A 6000-nucleotide genomic window follows, 5' to 3' on the forward strand; every position below is an offset into this window, starting at 1 on the left:
TACTGGACGGTGAAATCTTAACCACTGGACTGCCAGCAAAGTCTCAAGATTCAGTCTTCTTAAAGTTAGTAAACAATTAGGATTAAGAATAATTTATATACTTGCTCTGTTCTCATCTCTCCGGAAACAGTTAAGATGGAGGAACAGCAGGAAACTGTGTGTCTACTTTGATTGCTTATATTGATTGCTTATAAAGTTTCCAAGGTATGTACAGGTAGTTACGCCTGTGACTACAGCTCCCCTGCGGGTGCCTCTCTGCAAGATGCCCAGTCTCTGGTGTCTGTCCTGCCACCCCTTATCAGAGGATTCACTGCACTTCCCTTAGCTGTCATGGAAATCTGTGCTCACATTTGAAAGCAGCCCTTTACGATGAATAAAAGAATGCCCAACATAATACTGCAAAGGGTCCCCCTGAGCAAGCCCCCCTGCATGGGCTCCACTTGCCCATCTGACCCTACCAATCCAGGGAGACAGTCCAGCGAGGCCCTGCTGAAATTAACCAACCTAAAAGGCCCTCTTTGTCACCCCAGTGAAGTAGAACAAGTCAATTCTATACCAAGTGCTCTGGGCAGGCAAGAATGGACTTTTCTTTCCTGCAGTAGATCAGCTGATGGCAGGAGGTGGGAGCTCTGCCAGTCTCCAGGCAGCCGGGCATCTGCAAGCCAGCCGCACTCGCCCTCTGCTGTAATCACACCAGACACCAAAGACAGGTTTGAGGCAGCTCCTGCTACCCCTTCGCCTGACAGGGAGCTGTCCCCATACAAGTTCCAGTTTCTCTGGCTCCTAAGAGGGCCATTTCCACAGACTACATTGAACACCAGAACAAATTTCTTATCGACAACAAACTATTGCCACTCAAAGGCACTACGACCTCTGGCCCAAAACTCTGAGAGTTGGTGGAATTTTCTGCCGTCTGCCAGCGTGCTGCACACACTGCAAGGACTCCGCCCCCAGCCAAAAATTCGCAGCTGACTGATAAGATGACTCCACGGAGAAAGCTCTGAGCTGTTCCCAGCCTTAATGGGATTAACACCTTTTGAAAGCTAGAAAGGAAGACTTTGGGAAATGTGCCATTAAAACACACACACACACACACAAACCAATCTCCAACCATACAGACCTACCTACAGACTCCACTAACTGCCTAAAAACTGCAAAGGAGCCAAATTCCAGGACAGTGATCAACCGACTGCTTATCTCAAAGCACCAGAAGGACTCTGATTTTGTCAATCAGGTCTACGTTTGCGGAGAATGAAGGAGGGGAAGTGAACGGCTGGATGTATTCTCTGTGTAAGGACAGCTTCCTATTTAAGGTAACTGAAGGAAAAAAGGTCAGATTTTGGCAACTAATTATTAGAGAAGACTGGCTATTTTTAAATGCTGCAATGCAGCAAGAGTGTTAGCTGCATCATTCAGCAAGTAATGTGAATTGAGCACAGGGGATCACACAGGAATTACAACTATGTCCTCTATTATAATAAATCAAAAAGACTTGTCAGCATTCATACAACACTGCTAGATCTCTGGGAAGAAAGTGGGTGTCTAAAGATGTGAACCTTGGCTAGAAAGTTCTAGTTCAATTTAAAGCCATGCATGAGAAGGATTTCTCATAACCAACACCAACTTAATACACATTATCAACTGGAAACGATCCCTACGAAAGAAGCTGGCCATTAATTCCTATCTTTGTCTTCCTGATGATCACCCACAGACAGCTATTTGAGGCACTCCTTGGTACCTAGGGAATTCTGTAAAGCCTTATCCTAATCCACAGCGGCTACAAAACCATGGTGTGAGGGGAGGGGTCTGTCCCTGGAGAGTGGGGAGAAGGAGTGGGAGGGAAGGATACTGTTAAGCAACGGAAAAGACGGCAGAGACTTTCAAACCAAAGGTCAAACGCTTTGAACCCTGCACACCGGGTACCTGCAGTGAAACAGCAGCTTAGGACACCTTCACTCGATCTCAGAGAGTGGAAGAATCCAGTCAGGAGAGTTTCTCTATGGAACCTCAGAAGAGAATACAATTGTGTCCAAGGCCAGAGGAGTCACTATTTGGAAACAGGGTGGGGATTGCAGACATCTTAGTGAACTGAACATCTTAGCCAGTTGAGCTTGCCGTGAGGACAGGGGCGTTTGGAGCACTGCAGAATGAATTCAGAGCCCAGGCAGGACACCAGATACACTGTTTTTTTTTTTTTTTTTTTTTGCACAGGCAAAGGGGTTTTCGGGACTAACAGAATGAGGAGAGCATTTGGCTCTACAGAAAAATTCATAAACATCACCCAGGGCAAAAGGTCAGAGGAAGCATCCGTCGGTTTTGTGTTTGTTGCTTAGTCAGAGCCCAAAGGTGCAGAACCAACAATGCCCTTTCTCCCTGGCTTAGAAAGCCAGCACATTTCCAAAGCAGGAGAACGACATCCATGGATGTGGAAGAGCTCCCCCAGAACAAAGCACCAAAGAATTAATTAGTGCCAGCACCCATAAAATCTGATGCTAATTGATTCTCAGATTAAGTGAACTGACTCAAAACCAGCTCAGCTACAGATTTTAGTGGTAGGCCTGAGGTAAGCAGAGAGGTAACTAGTACATAACTTAATTTCAACCATGGGAAAGCCAGAAATATTTTTGCTTAAACCACATTCCAATCAGGATTGTAGATGTGCACGTCAGCCTTCAGCTTGGTTAATTCAGTTGAACCTGTTAGAAGGATTCTGCAGAGGTGAGCAGGGATTCAGCTTAAAGCAGCAAAAGATGCATTCATACTGCACTGCATCAAAATCCAGAAACATGGTTGAGAAAACTTACTCCTGAATGCCTCAAACACTACCTTGCTGCTACTTACCTTTTATAACCTGTAAAATTCAGATGAGAGGTATTTAAGTGCAAAATATTGTTACTGAAATTCAAAATAGGAAAAAGGTATCATGTGCCCATTTTTATAAACCTTGCTTAATTATCCAGTCTGATTTATAAAAGGGCTTGCCTTGGATTTATCACCCATAATCACAGGAAATTTGCAGAGTTTAGGGTTCTGCTTATGAGATATCAAGACACTAATTTTAAGCACTTTTCTTTTGGAAAAAGGTCCAATTTAGCAAATACTCAAATACTGTACGTGTATGAAAACATAGTGAGTTTTTTAAACATGATAATGCAAGCTCCATTTCGTTGTAAGAACTGTGGCGAAAAAAGTAAGTCAATGGAAACAGGGAACAAACCCAAGTTTACAATATTTGTCAAACTGAAAAACACTATTTTTACATGTTTTCAGATTATACTTTCTAAATATCTAAGGTACTGTGTTTAATCCCTTGGTTCTTAAGAACCAAGTAACCATAATTAAAATTTAAAAAATTAGCAAACACTACATGCAAACACCAGTAGAGTGGTAAGAAATTAATATATTCATGCCTTAATAAGAGGAAGGTAAAAAAACAAAAAGCTTTGCAAATTTGAGAATAAATCTACTAAGACTTTTGTTCAAGTAACAGCAGAGAAAAAAAACAAAAGCCCATATTCTATGTAATGTGCTTAACAGAAAGGTCATGCAGGCAGGGATTTTTTCCACCCCCTCTCTTAGGATCATTCAACCTCTGCGACATATGGTCTTCACTGCAAGCCAGGCCAAACCGAAAAAGTAACACATCTCCTGCATGCTGCTCAAATACCTGGACTCTGCGTTTACGAAACGATGACAGCATGATGGAAGAATGTGGTGTCTAAAGAGGGAGCAGGGAGAGCAAGATAACAAGCTTCTAAGGGCAAACTGAACACAGTGATTTCAAAACGAAGAACACAGATCCTGAAAGATACATGAATACAGGTACAAATCAAATTTCAGATATTCTCCCAGCGCCCTTTTCATTCTACAGGGCTTCTAAATCCCACTAGGGACTTAAAAACCCTAAAACCCACTAGGGGCTTAAAAACCCTTAAAAACCCTGAGAAAGAACCAAGGTTCCCTGGTATTAGCAGAGGTGCTGCCTTGGCCAAGTCAGACCCTCTTCTGGCTCTCAGTCTCCCCCCTTTTCAAATAATCCTGAATATACTTTTTAACACTAGACATGCCCTCCTGCCCAACCCACATCCCGATAAATGAGCTGGGATTGCCAGTATTAGATGATTTCTGTCTTCCTTTCCATTCAGTCATAAAACAGTATAACTTTGTGAAATCCTCAGAAACGAGAAAGAACTCAAGCTACAGAAATCTAACCTGGGCCTAGTTTACTGGGACACTTCCTTCACAAAACACTATTTCCTGTTCAAAGCCCCTGTGAAAGGAACATGCAAAAGAGGTACAAGTGCAGCTGTTCGGGTCCACTGGCCCCAAGTGCTCACTCTGCATGCCTCCCCTGCATTCCTGGAGTCAGCATTTGCCATCAGGACACTGCATTCTGCTACCTACTCTGACCACAGCTGATGGACCGCAGCAGACCCGGCGCATGACTAGCAGAGTCCTCGCATAGCCCACGAAGGACAGATTACAAGGCCGGCCTCGCGCCCACTGTCCTTAGCGCAGGTTCAGCGATGCCAGGACTGTGGACTATTCCTGACACCCACTTCTCAGCACCTGCAGTCGGCAGCCCCCACAGGGAAGAAGGCAGGTAAAGGAAGAGCAGAGGAAATTCTAGCCCAGGGAACCCAAAGATATACTTAAAAACCAGCCCTCCCCATCTAAACTTGCTCATCAGATTGCCTGACAAGCTCATATTCGGAGCCTGTGACGTATCAGGTTTCTCTAATTATGAGATTACCACAAACACCCTGCCAAAGACCAAAAACATATCAAAGAATGTTACCCGGCTGATGGTTTACTGCAGGCCTGCCTCACACCTGTCCAGCAGAGAGCGAATCCACTGGCTCTCCATCTAGGTCCCTGGATAACAGCTAACACACTTTGAGGGTCCCTGGGAGTAATATTGGCCCAGTTACTAAAAAAGGCTTATAGCTAATTTCCTGCAGAGGCCTTTCCTGCAGCACATTTTTATTTTCCTGCTGCACATTTCTAAAACTTGGACTTCAATCTGACCTTTCAAAAAGCTGACATTAGCTGCAAACAAAAGGGAAAATACATGACTAGTTTGATGAGCTGGAACCTTGGCTCCATGGTTTCATACAGCTGAGTGCTCCCACTGCTGTTCTTCAGATTTTCTGTTTCCTGGCTGCAGACACCCCCACCCTTCCATCTTTGATATTCTGTTTTAGTTAAGTCCAATTGCTATGACGACGCCATTTCTCAACACATTATGAAAATATTTCCTATGCTCTCTCTTCTCTTCTTCCATGACAGCCATCATGGTAAGTTCTTCTAAAATAACATGAGGAAGACAGAACAAAGGGCCTACGTAGTTTAGGATCTATTATATAAAAGAGATTTGACAAGGTGTTGCACCATCTCAACCCAGCTTTCTGAGCCATTTAATTTAAAACACATTCAACCCTTAACTTTAACAAGCCCTTTGTTTAAAATACATTCTATCCCAGTACATCAAAGAGACTTTTCAAAGCAATTTTCTTTGGGAAGCGTCTAAACCAAATTCGCAGGAACGTCTTTCAAACAAAAGGCTGCTCTGTCATTCAACACCGGCAAGGCTGCAGAATTTTATACAAATAATATTATGTCCTCGACTCAAAAGACTTGGTCTCTCGGCAAGAGGCGGGGGGCGGGGGGGAGAACTCTTAAAGCTTTTAAATTATTTGATTTGGGTCTCATACAAAGTCAAGCGCCGCATTTTCCTGCTATCTACACGCCAATCACAGTTGGGGAAGGAAGATATGTTTATTACAGGAAAGAAAAGGAGATGGCCAGTCCTGGACCCTTCGGCGTCCACAGAAGGCCAAAGAACGGCCACAGAGGATGAAACTAAGGTCAAAGAGCCCTTTACTCCCAGCTTTTCCTCCTTCCAGGGCTGGGTAAACATTGCTGGCGGAGAGCAGGGAAAAGGAGCTGCTGAAGTCGCTCCCCACCAAGGAAGGGACTGGGGGCGGTGGCGGGGGAGCG

This window comes from Bison bison, unplaced genomic scaffold (assembly GCF_000754665.1).
Source record: "Bison bison bison isolate TAMUID 2011002044 unplaced genomic scaffold, Bison_UMD1.0 scf7180017864375, whole genome shotgun sequence".
Taxonomy (NCBI): domain Eukaryota; kingdom Metazoa; phylum Chordata; class Mammalia; order Artiodactyla; family Bovidae; genus Bison; species Bison bison.